Source organism: Rhyacophila brunnea, unplaced genomic scaffold, assembly GCF_057557595.1.
Source record: "Rhyacophila brunnea isolate RB1 unplaced genomic scaffold, BYU_Rbru_1.0 scaffold_12, whole genome shotgun sequence".
NCBI classification, from domain to species: Eukaryota; Metazoa; Arthropoda; class Insecta; order Trichoptera; family Rhyacophilidae; genus Rhyacophila; species Rhyacophila brunnea.
In genome coordinates, this window is record NW_028232774.1 from 10,163,566 (window position 1) to 10,183,595 (window position 20,030).

The 20,030-nt window shown below is 33.4% G+C and overlaps 1 protein-coding gene across 2 annotated transcripts in view; it reads left to right on the forward strand.

Annotated features, from left to right (window-relative positions):
• brat (tripartite motif-containing protein brain tumor) overlaps positions 1 to 20,030 on the forward strand; it is a 449,650-nt gene that overhangs the window by 243,730 nt on the left and 185,890 nt on the right. For both annotated transcript variants that reach the window (XM_085960737.1, XM_085960738.1), the window contains exon 2: positions 9,523 to 9,562. The gene's annotated coding sequence lies outside the window, so the exon portion shown is untranslated. The remainder of the gene's footprint in view (positions 1 to 9,522; positions 9,563 to 20,030) is intronic.

The window sequence follows — 20,030 nt, forward strand, 5'->3', positions numbered from 1 at the left end:
GCTCACCACGCCGTGGTGTTATTTATATACGTCATATTTAGACCAGTGTAGTTAATTCGTCATATAATACAAAAGCTCTTTATGTTAATGTTGCCTTATAATAGTGGAACAACTTTACATTAAAATTGCGCAAATTGCGATTTCTTATACTTCGCACGTATTATATGGCATGCATGCAATGACATTATTAATGGACAAGGCACTCAATACAGTAGCTAGCAAGTAAATTTGCGCATAGCGACATTCGCACATGTATAGCTAGACGTCACGCAATTTCCATTATGCGATATCACGCATCGGGAATTTATAGCAATATCACCTTTATTGTAATGGCGTTAGAGCAGTGTTTCTAATGTCAATGTTCATTTGAGCGAACCCGTTCGAACCGAACCATTCGGCAGACTCGACAAAAAGCATCGAGAATTTATAGCAATATCACCTTTGTTGTAATGGCGTTAGAACAGATTATGCCATTCGGCAGACCCGACAAAAAAGTGAGTGTCATTTTTTTTCCAGATGCTTCGTCCATATTAATGTCATTGCATGCATGGCATACATCTAATTATTTTTATCACTGTTCTTACGTGAAGCCTATTGCATCGTTTTCTCTCGCTCGGCGTCGCTTTAAATAATATATGCCATATTTTCTGTCAAAACTATCAAGCTTCACGCTTATGTGGTATGTTTATAGGTACAGGTAGTATGTGGGGAGTTGCCACGAAAAATTCAATCTAATTCTGAATGCCGAGAAGCTATTAATTTCGATGTGCAGTGGCTCGAAATATTGTAAAAATGATGTTTGTACATTTGTAACGTATCTGAAAAAAATATGTATGTAGTACGAACCCCTGTACTACGGGAATGGCTTAAGCTTGGGAGTAATTTTCGCCAATTAATTACGTTAGCGCCGGCGATTACTTTGCAATAATAATAAATCCGAAGATAATTTTGAAAACGGCCGAAATTCCGCCCTGTTTGCTTCCCTTCGTAGATTTTTCTTTTCACAATAGACGAGCATTTCGCGTGGGATCATATTGTGATAACGTCCGCCAAGAGAGATCTATGTATGAAAATAGCAATAGTTACTAGGTACAATAAAATAATAATGTTCAATGATTCTGTTTTTTCCGAAATATTTATCGTTTGTTTTGTTTTATCATCGTGAAAATATTATATTTTTATTTAGGTATCTACATCATAATATTTATCACTTTTTACATAGCATCATCCGTCATCTGGGGTTGAGTCGTCGCTGGAAGGTCTCTCCTAACCTTTTCTAGTAGGTACTATTAATCAGTGGCGAAGGGTGACTTTTGGAAAGAGGTAGGCTGTGGAGATCTGATAAAAATAACACACTTGTCAGGTATACTTACGAGAAATAAGAAGATCATACGATATTACTACTAATGAATAGGTACACACTAATGACAACGACACACTAATTTAATGAAACTTCAAAAACTCACTGACGACATAAAATATCAGCTTATTTTTCAGAACATTTATACACATCAAAAATCATTAGATAAAACTTCTTGTTATTTTTAAAAACAGTCTATATTTATTAATATTCGATTAAACACCATATAATTTTATTTTTTTTAAATTAGATATCTAATTATTAATTATTTAGTTTTAGGCTCTGCGATCGGAGCTTACCTTAGTTCATACAATTCGATAGACGGGGCTACGTGACGTAAAGTCCATATGAAAAAAAATTGAGAATTATTTTAAACATAATCCGACCTTTATTTACGTCAAGGCAGATGGCGCGCTGTGGTATATTTATTAAAACATTTGCAGATTGTTTTGTAATTATCTGTGTAATACATTACTACACATACGGCATCTCTCATTGGCAAAATAAATTATTTTATAAAATATATTATAATCAAGTTGATATGCAATTAAAAAATATTTTTCTTGAGAAGGTAGGCTTCAAATAATCGCATAGTATGGAGTCTTCGCCACTGCTTTTAATATGTGATGATAAATTTAATAAAATATATTGTTATAAGATTACTGTCTGTTGGCAATTAGCCCCAGCTTGGCTAGCAGGCTCGAAATACCAAACTTCAACAATAAATTGACTAGATTAATATTGTGGATTTTATATTGGACTCTTGTAAAATAGAATTCATCCTGATGAAGTTAAGGCTAATGCAAAAACCAACCCTCAACTGAAAGTTTCAACAAATATTGTAAATACCGTCTGATAACTACTTATCTTTTATTAATAATATGTTCCACAGTATATTAAACTAAACAAGCGTTTTTTTTTGTATTAGTTCAAAAAACCTCCCTAGCATCATGATGCATTCATTCAATTCGACACTTTTGTATATTACTTCTTTTTTTCTTTCGACCATGTCCGATCCTAATACGATCATATTATTATGGGCCTTCACAGAGTAGAGGTTTGTATTAATTAACAGATTTTTTTTACGAGAAATGGATGTCAGCCACTTGCTCAACATATTAGGTCCACACCCTGGACTCACACACAAATTGAAAAACAATATGTGTATTTGCCAGACCCAGGATTCGAACCTGGAACCCACGGCGTGATAGTCCAACGCTTAAGCCGCAAACGGGTACTAATGTAGACAAAGGAATTAATTAATATTGAGATAACATTGTAAGATCATGTGACAGATTATTGTCGAGCCGTTCAATAGGATCCTTCCTCTTTAGACAGGTCAACAATTCATTGGCTAGATAGAGGTTCCAATGACGTTTATTTAGTGTAGGAAGCCAGGACACATTTCGGGTTGTTGTACTTATTATGAAGAAGATGATAGCAAAAACGTAGCCGTCGACTCGTTCAAGACCTTAAATTACATTGTTATATGGGGTCTAGGACGATTTGGCGCCGGGAAAACTGGACGCCACGGAATTCGAAATTAAATAGACGTTAGGTACTTATAGGTACTTTAAGAAAAATATTTAATATTATTTATTTTTAAATTATTATTATTATGATTTAATAGTTAGTGAGAATTTAAATATGCACACGTAAATAATGATTTAATCATGCACATGTTAAGTTCCAACGAAAAAAGAGTTTTTTTATATTTTATATAAAGCCTTAGGCATGGTAATCCTCAATCTGCAATAAAAAAAAACATTATTTTAAGAGTAAAATGAATTAAAACTACTAAGTAGTAGATAGAAACTGATTAAAATTCCTCGTCTACGTTCTGTATACGTGTCTACGACAGTGCGGTGTCTAATTGTCCTGTCGTGCAGTTGTCCCATTCCCGTTATATGATTCAGACGTTAAAATACTGAATTTATTAATTCTAAAACATATTTAAGTATGTAAATGGTTAATTATTGTATGTCATCTTTTCACGATACAGTTCCAATATGATGGAAAACGCTATGAATGGGAAGGAGCAAGTGCCAAAAGAGTTTTCGTAATTGAATTTCTTTCATTTGTTTCCTTTTATTTAGTACGGAATAAAAGTTTTTCGATAACTTTCCCTTCGTTTTGTTCTTTCGGGCGTAATCTGTCGAAAGAATCAATTTTATCGCTGGGAAATTGTATCAATATTGCTTACTTGCTCGGGAAAGTTAATCATTAAACGTTTTCCTTACTGCCTTATTATTTTTGACTGATGACACTCGTTGGAACTCCACTAAATTATTTGGTTTTATTTCTTACAGTGCTTTAATTCTTATAATATGCTATCACTAAACGCATTTTGTTTTAAACATTTGTTTAATTTTGTCCTTACAAGTAGAAAATTCCAATTTCTTGGAATATTGTTAAATTTACTAGGTAAACATAATATTACAAGGTCTCCGTCTGCATTGTGGTTACATGTAAATTTTACGTATTACATTTCACCGTAGCATAGTACCGAGATGAATAAAATTACGCGCTCTTTCATTTTTCATTCATTAATTAAAAAATGAAAACCTAACGTAACCTAACCTAACAAATAATCCAGTATATCGGCTATTTTCAATGTTTTTTGCAACTTGCCGTGTTTTATTTAGAGATGAAATTTAATTTCGGTACTATACGACCAAACGAGGTTGGACGGTCTTTAATATACGACCATATATTTCCTTTACAACATTTCACGGTGAAGTGTAATATTACGGCGAACTGCATACGTATAAATTTGCGAACACGCTGTGTTATTAGTTCAGGATTGGGAAATAAACACAAAGGCCGTACAACTATGGCCGAGCTGCTAACGCGTCGTCTTTTATCATGTCGTGGGTTCTAGGTTCGAATCTTGGGTCTGGCAAATACACCTTGTTTTTCAATGTGCGTTTTGAGTATGAACCTAATGTAGAGCAAGTGGCTAATATCGATTTCTCGTAAAAAAAAATGTTTTACTTCAACGTAAAAGCAACGCGACTTCTCTACAGTAAAAAGAAATATTTTGCCTAATTTCATATCATTACTGTCTATTTAAGTTCTTAGAACTTTCCCGGCGCTGGACAAGTCATGACGTTTCCTATTCTGTCATCATTAAACAACTACACGCACTCTTCAAATTAGCCCCTCCTCGCTCGATTAGGGTTCCCCTGCTTTAGTTATAAATAAAGTTACATATGAGACACTTTGATGAACGATTATGAGGAATCTTCTTTTCCACTTTTGCCATTTTTCCTTCTTTCATGACACGCGTGCGGCCTCTGGACGTGACGCACATATGGTAAACATTTTATTTCAAATTCTGGCGGGGGTGTTGGGTGTTGTGTCACCCATTGACATTCGAATGTTCTAGGAATGGTTTTTATTTGGTCCCACTCTTACCAATAGCACTGTTTATATGGGTGAAATGATTCATAAACACTAACGGTGTTAATAATATAGTTTCATATTGATCAGCGCATCAATTCTATACACAAGACTGCTTTCGGTCTTTACGGTAGCTAACTAGGGTAGGCTAGGCTAACCATCTGAACTGTCAAAACTCTCTATCTCACTCTAAAATTTATCACAGCCAAGAGAGGTGCTGATAAAACATAGCACTTATTGTACCAATTACAACGTAATTGTTACAATAAGTGCTAATACTTGGATACTTTCCTACCCTATATAGCGACCGAAAACAGTCTTGTGTATAGCATAGATACGCAGGAGGGTTTTATCCACTCAGATGATCATTGTCAACTATGAATGAAGTCGTTTCTGATATTTTTTAAGAGTTTTATTCAATAATTAAATAATTTACACAATTATTGTGTGAATATTATAATTATTAGATATACATATTATAATCTTTTAATTTCGGTACTTAAACTTAATATCTATTATAAACACACATTATTATGTATTGTACATACCATTGCCAATAAATTGCTAATAGACTTGTGTTCGGATGGGAATGGATGCAACGAATTTCAAACACGAGAAATTCTCGTGTTTGAAATTCCTGAGATCAAAGTGGTTGACATGTGATACAGTATATAGTATAGTGCACGAGTTCCCAACCTTTTTCGTACACTTGAATTAGCAATCATCACATTTTCTTCGTTACATTACTTACTGGATTTTACATGTGTTATCAAGCAGCCCATTCTTATTAACTAATTTGTTTACTTACTACCAAACTACGTACACTATCAAATATTACACTTTTTACACTGGGGTTGTTTATAGGTACTTTGAAATTAGTAAACATTAAATCGTCACGCTGTTTTGAAGAACTGTAGAGATTCAGCTATTATATTTTTTCAGTATACTATTTAGCAGTTGAGTGACCCCTTAGAAAACACTTTCAGATTATTTTTGCACCTGTAATGTAGTTATTACCGGTACATGTTAATAGTACCTATTATATCTCAGCGTGAGCTGTCGTAACAGAAAGAGGTGACTGTATAGCATTGCGATAAAAAATAAGCGTTCATGAAGTGCTGACGGTAATATTCAAATATTATTCGATTCAATAATAACACTAATTTGATGGGTTCGACTTGAGACTTACGAGCACTTACTTGCTAAGCTACTTTTGAATCATTCAGAATTTTATTTAAATATATACGGTAGGTATGATTGTACTTGTAATTTACTTAGCTACCCATTTGCTTCTGTCTTACCCTTGTGTTAGGATCTTTTATAATTCGTTTGTTAAGTGTTTTTTTTAAACATGAATTTGATCTCAATACCTACTATACATCCATATATTTCCAATGCAATAGCTAACAGTAAAGTGTAATACGGCCAACTGCATACGTACAAATTTTCGTCCGCGTTTGATATAATTGGTAATGTTTTTTTTATTAATATTATGTCTTAACCTCGCGCTTAGTAACTATGTTAATACATAAATGTACATATTTATATCACAATGTTATTATTAAAAAAATATGTAGCCCTATTTTGTAGGAGCAAGTGCCTAGTGTTTTTCACCACTGTTTGACAGTAGGGCATAATATTGTGTGTGCGTGCGGCTTTGACGTAACACTCGTGGCGATCATCACAAATCATACGGCATACACAACCCCTGCTAACGAAACACGACGGGGAAATGTTATATCAGTAGTCTGGGAAAAGGACTATTACTATTTTATTTGTACATATATTTTATACTATCCCAGGTGCAAAATCGTTTTGTTCTTACCCGATTTTATAATGATGTCAGAATAAAAGTTTTAAACGTTTGAGTGGATTTGTATTCTGCCCTGCTAAATAAAAATACAGTGTTTTTGGTTTTAGTGAAACGAGAACGCAAGTTTTAAACTACCGTCTTTCTTTATTATATACAATTATTGGATTGTTTTGACATAATCTCTAAGCAGACGCTGTTTTCTTACAGATTATCTCAAAACAATCCAATAATTTTACATAAAATAAGAGAAAAGATAGTTTAAACTTGGAATCTCATTTTACTGAAACCAAAAACACTGTCTGTATAATATGCATTAAAGTTTGTCGCGCATTTATTATCGGTAATATTTAAGGACACTCGACGCGTTTTATGGGCTGAAAGTTTTAAAGTAATATACCTAATCCGGCTTCAAACCTCTGGTCTTTGGCAACTGGCTTACTTATTTGTATCAGAAGAGCGCAGTACCAACCTCCCGGTAAAAAAACGAACTACGTTCCGTCAAAATAGTCGCTGGCTTGTGGTTTCTCAGCGAATGGAAAGTTTTGTGTGTAATCATCAAATCGCAGTAGCCGAATCGCCCGCTTTTAAATTCGCCAATAAACAGCTCGTAAAGAAGCTCAATGTAATTGAGGCTTTAGGGTGTGACATCTTATATGTACGACCCCAACTGAAATTATTCTTCAATTATCTTCGACAAGCATAATATATTGCGTGATATTTCACATACCTCTAATAGTAAACAATGATTCTACGATAAATTATTATCCGGATGAATTCATTCATATCTCACAACCCACTTCCGTATATTTAATCATGTTCCCGGGCTTCTTTCCCGGCGAACCCTCGAGCGTAATCCGCTCCGACAGGGCTGGTGTGGACACGGGGATGGAACCCCGAGGGACCCGACCTGTCTTGAGTAGGGACAACAAATTCCCATTGGAACCCGCCCGACGGCATCGCGTCATATTATTTTTGTTGGGTTTTTTTTTCTACACCCGTGTAATATGGACTGGCCATTAGATACCTACATCCTCTAAGATTGTTTACTTGACAAATCGTTTTATCGCGGAAATGGTTTTATAATATATGTAACTTATTATAACGCTACAGAAACAAACAGATTAGAATCTTTGCATCCACTACGTCTTAATGACGACGAAATTTTGCAACAATATGAAACTTAGGTGTTACTTCAAATTCCGCTGATATTTGCGAACATCTTATCAAATTAATTAACAAAAGATTCCAAGTATTTTTTTTTTTTGTAACACATCAGAAAATTAATTGTCATCACAAGTACATATTTTCACAGAACAGATTAATACATAGCATTCTGATAGGCTATAGTCCATTACACTACATTTTGACGCAGGGTTTTGAATTCGTGAGTGTCCTACGAAAATGAACCACGCATTATGGACGTGCAATAGTGTGTGTTGCAACCTTCAATATACCAATTTTAAATGAGCGTCAATGCATGAACCGAGACCAGTACATGACGTATTCTTCTACATTCGAGATCGGTTGCCTGCTTCTCCACATCTGTTAGGTATTTCAGTTTCCATTATTTCTGAGTCTCTGCATGTTTTATGTATATATATATATATATAATATGTGGAAACCTAGTAAGTATATCAATAGTTTTATAATTTTTAGTTTGGTTTATATATTTAAAAAAAATACATATTGTATGTGGTTAACGAATGATTTCCACTTGCATTGCAATTTTTATTTTATTAGGTCGAACAAAAATAGATGCATTGGTTACAAATATATATAAAAAATGATTACATTGAAGATATTGCAACCAACAATGTTTCCATATATAAATTATAACATGGTAAAACCCAGCAAGGTAGCGATAACATAAAATATAATGAAATTAGAAAAAGACAAATATAAAAAAATGACTAAGTAACATTAAAAACGAAAAGGTAATAATATTTATTTATACATATTATGAGTAATGTATGAGTAAATAGAAAAAGAGAATAAATAAGGAAACGGAAAAGACACATTTCGAAATTCGATTAGTGCGATATGATTTCATATTTGCGTTCATGTCTTTGACTTAATATGCCAATGTGTTTATTTTATAGTTCTTTGGTATATTTTGATGTTTGTGTGTAGAACAGTATTGATTATTAATTAATCAATGTGTGAATGTCACTGATTTGTATCGCTGAAATTCAACCATAATTATGCAGCACCTAAATTGTCACGGTCCTCTTCTTCACTCTCGATATGGATAAATCATTCTACAGTGCCACCATAGGCGATTCGCAGATGTTTTGGCATTATTTGCTACAATATATATATATATATCTGTTTCAATGCTAGCTAACAATACTGCTATAGTTGCAAATTGATATTGCCTTACAAAATAGTGCCACTGTAAAGGTCTTTAGTGCGTTGCTGTTCAGGATATTTATAAATAATATACATATTAACTAAATGTTTGTTATGTAACGTTTTATGGGCATATATAATAGATTTTAAACACTACAACTAATGGCTGATTTTTTTTGCTATGTGTGAAAATTGCGAATCATTTTTTCCAGCGTGAAGTGAATAAATAACTAATATATTGTAATCTCCACTCGATTTAGAAAAAAAACTGAATGTATTTAAAAAATATAGTCCGTCTTTTATCGCGAATGAATTATTCATTTTAAATCAATCATCGCATACGCTTTCCCGTTCACTTTCGTATTGAAATTTTTTCATTGTTTACTATCGTAAACTCCGGCTTATATTCTAGCAATAAAACTGTACCTAAAAACGAAAAACACTGAAGAATTTATTTATATACATTTATCATTAATATTATAGGTATACATCGAAAAAGTTTATCATTTCGGTGTTTTTCACTTACTGAACATCTTTCCCTTTTTAGCGTAATATGCATAATGTCGTAATATTAAATATTACTTTTTTCTTATTTCAGGTGAACCATAGTCATCCGCGCTGCCTGAAAAACGTTCAATGTAAGAAAAAAACACTAATATATAATACCATTCACCTTGTCATATATAATATTATTCTAGGATTTCTATTTCATATTAAAAAAATTACTTTCATCTTTCGATTATCTGAATTAGTTTTTTTTTATTAAAACGGAAGCCAACTTATCGCATCTATTATTTCCTTTACAACAATGATTTAAGTACAGGCCTGAGTAAACAGCGGCCCGCCAAATATTTTTGTATAGCCCACCAGCTTTTATCGTATTTCCATAAAAAAAGTTTACTTTTTTCTACATTTTAACGTCTAAATAAAATTTAAATACACGTGAATCGCACCGTTGGAGAAGAAATCTGCAAATTTTACAACACCCTTAATTCGGAAATTCGGAAAACTAACTATGTATCTCATTTTTTTTAATCAACCTACATAGGTAATATGTGAACAAACATTTTCAATTATGAATATCAATATAAACTCTTAACGGTGAAGCATCACCGATGGACCTTTACAAGCAGTTCTCAACTACAAAATTAACATCTGAAATTTAAAAAAAATGTAAAACAGTTTCATTCTTCTCAGTAAATTTTGATGGCAATTAGAGAATTATTGATTTTTTATCACGTTTTTATTAGCTCATATTCTTGTTTGTCCAGTACACATTTTTTCTTGTGTGTCCAGTCCTAGCAACTGAATTATTAATATATGCGTGCGTTACCATGGAAATCAATATGAAATGTCAAAATGACATTTCAGTATTCTATATTTATTCAGTATTCTATATTTATTCAGTATTTCTATCAAGTAAAAAAAAACAATATTTATTAATACATAGAATTGTCAATTTTATATGATTCAACAGAAAATTTAAAAACGTGGTATATAAAAAGTTCTTTTTATCTTGTAGTTATTATTTATGTTGAAATTCCCTTTTCATGATAATAATAATTAATAATGTATCTATGTCTAAAAATATTATTTTACTTACGGTCCGCCGTTCATTTTATATTCCTAATGTGATCCTTCATTCAAAAAGTTTTCCCAGGCCTGCTTTAGTATATAATATTTTTTCTTTTTGAAATCGCTACGATATGAGGAAAAGGCTTTGTTACATCAGGTAGGTACCTATAACAAAATAATGAAATTTGATATCTATTGATTTCATGATACATCGGTGTCGCATTTTCCCCGATAATAATATCTCTTTGACGCATGCAGGTAAATAAATTGATATCAGTATGGTTTGGCTTAGGGAAATAGCGCTTGACACTATTCTTTATCGTACATATTATTAAAAAAAACATTGACATTCATCGGACAATGGGTTAATAGTGTTGTCACTTTAACAATATATTATTATGAAATATACTTCACTATTTACAAGAATAATTATAATGTTATTGATTTTGCCAGAGTTGCCATCTTATCGTATTTCTTGCCAGATCTAGCATTTTTGAATGTACATTAAATGTAGCGTATTTCGACACAGCAAACAGCTGAAAACTGTTCATAGAAAAGTTAGAATATTACACCAGATCTACTTGACATTAATCATCCTGTCATTCTGTATCTATATCTTTCAAATAAAATACATTTTACATACAATATTTGAATGATATCCAAATTTGATTACTGGATTAATTTTTAGTTGTATTACTTTGAAACAATAAATTCTTGTCCAATCATTGTTCTTGTGAAAACAATGTTGATGATTGAAATGTTAATTTCTATTTTTTTTTATTATGAGCACATTTTATGTTACTTACCTACCCTACAACTATAACAGTTTTGAATGGGTAGGTACTGCCTGGAATTCGCCTTTTTGACAAATTCAGGCACTATTATTCATTTAATTATGGTCAATAAAAAATGACTTACTGCCTAATATACTTATATACCAAATTTACATATTAAAAGACCGCGAAAATATATTATGCGTGAGTGAAGGATTTTCATTGGAATTCGAAAAATTAAGTGTTTTGATTTTTTCACAATAATATACCAAATATAATCGAGAATTAACCATATTCATTATCAGCAAGCATTTACTATCAGCCGCGTACTGACTGAGCGAGTAGCCCAGCCTCGCGGGCATTTGCTTCGCAAAAATGGCTGGGCGAGGCGGCAGCTCGTAATAAAATTAACGTTATGCGAGGCAGCCGCGTGCAGCACCTTTGAGCTTCAATAAACCGACAACGATTAGATCGGTCGCGGCGCTCGAGCGAGGCTACGTTTTCCTCAGGCGAGTCGCGTACCGACTGACAGCATTTTGCCTCGCGACGCTGTACGCTCCTATTGGTGAATGCGATTTGCGCCTGAAGATGCCGAAAGGCGAAACCTGGTTCGCAAAAACGACTCAAATGGAACCGTCCAATCATGAATCAATTAGAATTTAAATACAAATTTCATCAATTACTAATTTATTATTAATATATTTCGTCTATGGATACCCCAAATTTTTGCTGGGAGTAAAGCCTCCGAATGTTTTAATGTAATCCGTCTCTGTAGTCAATCATTCATGAAACTATCTTGAAACAACCATGGTTCTGTTTACTATCTACAATTCTACACGTTATTTATGCCTCGTGAATTTTGATGTACACATTCAATCATTAACACTAGAAAATCGATTCATTGTCTTGTTGCAACGTTCACTACACCGATTGCGTACGCACTCCATTCTCATGGCTTTGCTCATTGCATATAGCTCTTCTTTGTTTCGTAACATTCGTGTCTATTGTTTATCGTAAAACCTGTTTCGTTCACAACAGTATAATACTTTGATAACTTCGAACGTATTATGTTTACTGTAGGTAACATACTATCGATCGATTGGCTTGTAATAATATCCTCTATTATGAATATTGTTGTGTAGTCGTTGTTACCCACAATGAACGTCCTTAGTATAGTGCGAAATGTGTTTATTAACGATACAATATGTTGGCGCTTTTATCAGTGGACTGTATAATGTGAAGGTGGTGATGGATGGTGGATTAGGCCCGTTTCAGACGGGACACCGGTGTCGCGCTCGTATATAATGAGGCATTTGTATTCGAATAAAAGGTCCTTTGTATTATGTTTATGAACGCCGCGAGCTAATGAGCCAAAGCGTGTCCAGTACACTTTTCCGTCGGCCGCTACATTCTCAAGCCGCCGATACACATGTTTTTATGACAGCAGCCAGTTTTATGTTCTAATTTATATCTCGAAATTATGCGTTGACTCATTAGCTCTGGGCGTTCATAAACATAATACAAAGGCCTCCTTATTATATACGAGCGCGACACCGGTGTCCCGTCTAAAACGGGGGTTACGGATCTAGGTGGGAGGGGTGTGGTTTACATAGAATGGCAGTCACTGACCGTTGATGTTAAGAGGGCTGCCACGCACTGGAACTGGTTCGGTGTTCACGATTGATGTTATTATATGAGGTTGATGAATGATGATGATAAGTTCAGGATGGATGGTTGACGGACGCGACGTTCACTCAAACCGTAACAGACTTAGTGCAACGAAGGTCGAACAGATATGTTTTGAGTTAACTTTTGAATCAGTCTGTATAAACTGTTCTGAATGTTATTCGCAATTACGATCGATTCATGACCCGTAATTGCTCATCGTCTTGTCTTTTGACAATACTTACTAGATAAGGGGATTTGAGTAGGTGGGGACTAAGGTGACGGCCACCGTTTTTGGCGCAACCAATACGTATATGAGGAATATAGATTAAGACTAATGATGTTATATCGAACGAAAAGGTTTATAATATTATGTATACTGGTATTGGTATCGGAAGAAAAGTTTACATTGTCCGCGAAAGACTTTTTTTTAGCAAAACGTTGCAAGATTCGCATCGTAGCGCAAAAACTATCAGTAATTTTGACATCCGTAGTTGATAATATTGTAGTGTTTAATAATCTATTATATTTCGGCATAGCTTGAGTCTTTGAGAGACAGATGCATATCACAAATCTTTCTAACCTGTCTACATCCCGCTACTACCCGTTGATCGAATTAATAATGAATGTCATAAAAAATTCAAACGTCACTGCGACTAGGTGGTGTGCAGGAAAAGATGCAAAATAGCGAACGCCTTCAAAGTGACAGCTACGGGTAGTAAATTCGTCGAGGGAATTGAGAATCTTGTTCATTTTTTTAGATTTCTCAGAACATTTTACGAAGTCTAAAAATAGAGGAATCGTACGTTTATGAAAGACATACATCAGAGATTATGTAGGATCCAAATTCAATTGAACACTGTTTAAACTAAACTAGTATAGTTTAGGTAAGAATGCAATTAATAGGTGATCCGACAAAAATAGTGTAAGTACACCTTTTCAGTTATACTTATTTGTTTTCTTTGAATTAAGAATACACGTATTACAAAATGGTGTTTTAAATTTATTTGGCCTTGCCTTGCCTATACCAAAATATAATCGATAAAAAATATTCGTAAATCTATACAATATTTATGTAAAATTATGTATGTTTTAATGCTATAATTTTAGATGTTTTATAGATAAACGAATATTTTTTGTCTATTATCTACTATGGCTTGGATAAAGCAGGGTGTAATTAAAATATAAAAAAACTAACAAACACTATCTACAGCACATTATAGTCTTAGTTCCATTGAAAACTGACGAAGTTTAGTGTGCACTTTTTAATGTTGGATCTTAACTGCTTATCTCCACCCCTCGCCACATCTAGAGACAATGTTCCTGATTTTTCTTAGGTACTTTAGGTTGCTATAAAATAGTGTTCAAATAGATTTTAATAGTTATATTCAGTGGCGGCTCGTGGATAAGATATTTGGGGGTGCTGCGGGTGATTAAAAATATAAAATAAATGCTTATTTGGATTATATTGTACTATTAACATCAAAATTAAATATAAATAATTATTTATATTAATAATTAAAATTAAGAACTTTCTATAAATTGCTTACAGAAATAAATTATAACAATGTTAATGAATCATTATAGCTATATTTCTATCCTCGTTGTGGCGCGCCTGCTCACGCGCGACGCAGAAACAGAGAAAAATACTGACATCTGAAAAAAAGACTGTCTGACTCGCAGTTCCGTTTTGAGCACCGCTGCCCGCGCCCTTCCTTCACACACTCGAGAATATTCTATTGAAATCAGTACTGTGCAAAATTAAGTACCTACCGCGATGTATGATAATATTATCGGACATTGAGTATCGATGCGCGGGCGAGCTGATTACACGCTTAATAATATTGATATTTTCATATAATATACATAAATTTATGGATATTATAATATTACATTTGTCTCAATTTGCTTGGGGGTGCTGCAGTATCGCAGTACACATGGACGAGCCGCCACTGGTTATATTTATTGATAGGTAATTCTTTGTTTCTAAAATGTGTTTTATCGACGGTATTCTGTCTGAAGTCTGTAGGGAAGAAAATTTGCATGTTTTAGTTTATTCTTTCTTGTATATAATTGACATTGTTTTGAGATAAACGAAAAATGTGAGTCACTAATATAAATGTCACTAAACTATTGAGCAGCTACCTTGACGAATGACTGAGAAAATATTGATATAAGTACTATCAAATGCCCACTCGCAGTACAAAACAATTGAGTCATATTGTGATATGCTGATATCGAATGTAGGTACATTGAAAAAGTAAATTAATTTATTGTTGTATTATCGCCACGAAGTATTTAACTGACCGATACTCAGTTTCCTGTCAACTGTGTTTTGATAACAACAGTCGAGATAAATGTATGGCGATAATATTATAATGTAAGTGCCTATAAATCGTAATTTTTATTCATTGTTTTCATAATAATATGTACACAGAAAATACCCATGCGTAAGTTTATTAATGTTTTACTACGAGTATATTTTTAATTTTCAAAAAACCGAATGAAACACAAAAAATCCTAACGTTTCCAGCCACTATTTTTCATAATCATACATCATGCGTACTTCCCGGGTCTTTTCGGATGTTCTCGGACTTCCCGGCCTGACTATAGGTATCAATGTTGTTAGCAAGCGTCTCAAGTTTCACTTTCATACTCATACGTGAGCACTAGTAGCACACATTGGTTCAACACCCTTCGCTTGTGCCACGATAGATGATCACTCTCGAAAATTACATTCAACTGTCCGAATACACTCCACGCCAACTTTGTTCCTCGGTAATTTATTGTCCAAAGTAGTTAGACGTTGTATACAGACCTACTCGAGCTGTACACGATTAATTACAATCCAACCAATGTGATTCATCGTGACTTCTATCTTAGAGACATTTATCTTCAAACCTAATAATTCCGTTCTTATACTTAATGTTTCTAATATGAGAATATTGTATAGCAGTGGCGAAGGGTGGGAGGTAGGCTGTTAAGATCCAACATAAATAGAGCATACTAAACTTTCTCACTTATGCGTATTTGTTTTCATTGACATAAGACTACAATTTACAGATGGTTTTGGCTAGTTTTAAAAAATCAATTAAACCCTGTCTAAACCAAACCATAATAGTTTTAGTATATTTTGCGCGATACGACAAAATTATGCACACTTTTTCATTCATACTTATTAGTTTTAGTTAGAATATGAATACATATTACACATATTATTGGTTCATTTTTTTTAATTCATTAAGCCCTGCCTAAACCAAACTATATCTAATAAATTAAAAATATTTCTCTGTAAAATATTCAAACTTATATATGATATAATTGCACAATTTTAGTTATTTTATAGATAATAGAGTTTTTTTTACTATTAGCTATTTATTATGGCTTTGTTTTCGCAGGGTTTCATTGAATTTTAAAAACTTATCAATACCATCTGTAAATTTTAGTCTTATTTCAATGCAAATAAATACGTATAAGCTTGAATAACTGACACAGTTTTGCGGATCTTACCTAACTCCACCCTTCACTACTGAGGTATATATAATATTATATACCTACTTTTATATTTTAACATATCTATTTCAACTGTACAATATTCGTCGTATCTCATGAAATGTGTATCTTATATTCTGTTGCAAGTTGTTAAGTTATATACGTACATATAGGTTTATAGCCTCTAGGTATGGCCTCCCTCGCTGGTTTCGATCATGATTATGTAACCTCGTTCTGTTGGTGGTTGCGTAGCATACTGCCTGCTAATGACTGAATCATGTAATTCATGTGTGGATATATACAAGAAACAAATGGGGTGAATTGAGATGCCACTCGCTGGGAGATAGTATATTGATTTCTACCAAGATGTCTTGATTGAAAAATATACACTTGCGTTAAAGGGTTTAATTCTCATAGCTTATTTGTAGTTGCAAATACGCCTCGTATAGTTAGTTATACGTCAGAGTATTGGTTATCATCATCACCATTTTTAAGATGACTACTTGTAAACTCTGTTACTTTGTACGAAAACTCTTGGATGGTAGCAAATTCGCCGAAACAAAGCCGATTTACAAATTAAAAAAAAAACGAATTAAATTTTCGTCGATTAACTTCTTGCTGACCGTCAATTTGTACGAATTGTAACAATAAGTACCTAGCATTTATTTCAGATACTTACAACATAATATTCAGTAGCAAACAACGTTGACACTAAACTTGCTTAAGTATGTACATATATTGAATCGATTTTTTCTTGTTAATAATAACCGTTGGTACCGAATTAACTACTTACTTACCTTTCAGTAATTTTGCATAATTTGAAATTGCACGATTTAGTACACAAAGAAAATTATAATTAAGTATTATATTATTTTGAAAATCTTCAGATATATTAAGTGTATACTTATTCTTTATAACACCAAAAAAGGTCAAGTGGCCCAATGACAGTTGTAGCGTAGTGAAACAGAAGTGTATTTAGTAATAGAAGAGAAACAATCGCAAATCCCCTGAATTTGAGAAAATCACATGACTATATTGTGACCTCACCGGATCGAACCCGGAGCTCCCGGATGAAAGGCCAGCGCCTTACGAGAGCCGATACTTAACGTTGGTACACAATAAGTATATCAGAAAAAATCATGGTAAAAAAATGTATGTTATGAGATTTTTTCAAATTTATTTTGAATAAAAGAATTCACAAATATTGTCTATATTCAGTAGATACCTACCTGCCTAGGTATGAATAAAAACTATTTTAATTAATAAATAAATTTATGTTATTAAAAAGGAATCAGAAGCATTTAGACTGTCAGACTTAAATTAGTAAAAACCCGCTGTTATTATTATCAAATATATAAATGAATGTTAAATTAGAGCTTTACTGTTTTTAAATTCGTACAAATTACAGATTCGGTAAAGTGTTAACGAAGATAATTAATTCCATTCGACTTAAATGCATTTGTCATTAAAGTTTGTCAATCGACCCGATGATTTCGGTTAATTTTACCGAACGCGTCGAAAAACTTCATTAGGGTAGGAACCAGCGACGTCTGGAATTGAATATTAATTAGTACTTATTAAAGAATTAACTTTGACATATCATGTCAATTGAACAAATACTAGAAGAATCAGTGCTGTAGAAATATTGAAAGCCTAAGTGGATTCGGCAATTATGTTAAATTCACGAATATTATATCTCGATTAAACGCTATTCATCTTCATATGGGGGTATATTATGATGTTATTAATAAACGGGAGCCTCGTTAAATCTGTATAATATATTTATACACCCTTACCCGGAATCTCTAATGACGAAATCATGTCCTTAATACACCCATATATCAAGATACTTGGAGCGAAATCTGCAATTTACAGTAACTTGCATTTCAGCTCGAAACAACCCCTGACAACCCCTTCCCATACCTCTTCTCTTGAACCGGAACGAACGCGATCGGAATGCTGATCAGCCGTCCGCAGATATCCGGCCGATTGATGTTTATCTCGATCGGTAGTGCTACGTCTACACTTGGGGAAATGTTGCTCTGAATTAAATAGTGCAATGACGTAACAATCAAGCCCTTAATAGACTCCACAGTAGTGTAATATCTAGTATTCTAGTAGCTAGCTGTATCAGTGATGCCAACCGTACTATAATTGGGGTACAATACTATAATCTTAATTCCGCGAAAAATGTAAAATACTATAATTTTACGCTAAATATACCAAAATACTATAATTTTAAAGGATTCAAGACGAAAAGTGTTCCTGTACTATATATTTTTCAGAAATAATATAATTTTTATGCCTTTGTCCTATAATCAGCATACGAAAATATGGCAACACTGAGCTGTATAGACTTATTTTTCCATCATTACTTGAAGTATAATATAGAATGCGACAAGCTTAACTTGAGGTTTGTTGACGCCTCTCGTGTTGTTATCGAAGCATTGTGAGAGTATTGCCAGGATTGGAAGATAATTACAAGATAAAAATAACTTTTTATATATAACGTTTTTAAATTTTCTGTTGAATCATATAAACTTGACTTGACTAGCTTAGACAACAAAACAGAATTAACTGAAAATGAATTCAATTCTACTCAAAGACGGCTAAAAGTATTAAAAGAAAGCATTGGCATCGTGTTCTGAGATATTCTATAAATTTCAAATGTCTAGCTAGTCGGGAAGTTAGTTAAAAATCGATTGCAAGATTTGTACTGGATAAACAATCCCCGGACCAATAAGAATATGACCTAATAAAAACGTTGTAAAATACAATGATTTATGACATTTTTTCTCATTGAGTAAGGATATTTTTAGTCATACCTATGGCAATATTGAAATATCAAATGATTTGTCCTGTCATCGCCGCGATTCTTTCGTTAAAATTGTTTTTGGGCGAATAAACTCTTTGTAGTAGGAATTATATCTTTCCAAAAATCTTTGCACTATTGATGCATGCAAATGATACACAAATAAGAAACGTCAAACGCTTTCAAAGTGATGGGAAGGAATAGGGAAATGAAAGAGAGGATATTAGTACCTACGCCAGTCTGCCGTACATAAAATAAACTTTTCGCATTCTAGACACCACACGGCGCTTTCAAGGATCCGTGTCGCTCAACAGCCTTTCCCAGGTGTGCCAGATCCGTAGCTCCGCCGTATATACGCTGTGGATAGTATTTAGCGGCCTTCTGGGACAATTACACTCTAGTACCTATATTATTTTGAATATGTATTAATCAGACGCTATTCAAATGTCTGATTTCAACTACTCTTTTGAATAATGATTATGTAGGTACATCCAGCCACAGCAAAATTTAACCACTGGAGCGCAAGGTGGGCTCTTAAAATTTGCGGAATAGACCACCTTTGCGTCTATATGAAAATGAACACAAATGTATGTAGGTACTCTCGGTATCTCCTAAAATAAATTAATACGTCTTCAGATGCCGCAATATACATTTAATGCGGTTACAAAATTTTCAAAACACTTCGGATAAATACATAAACATTAGAAAAAATATTTTTGAAAAAATATACGACACCCTCTGGGATTCACGCCCATGTGCTCCAACCACTAAACTATGCGTATCCTATAT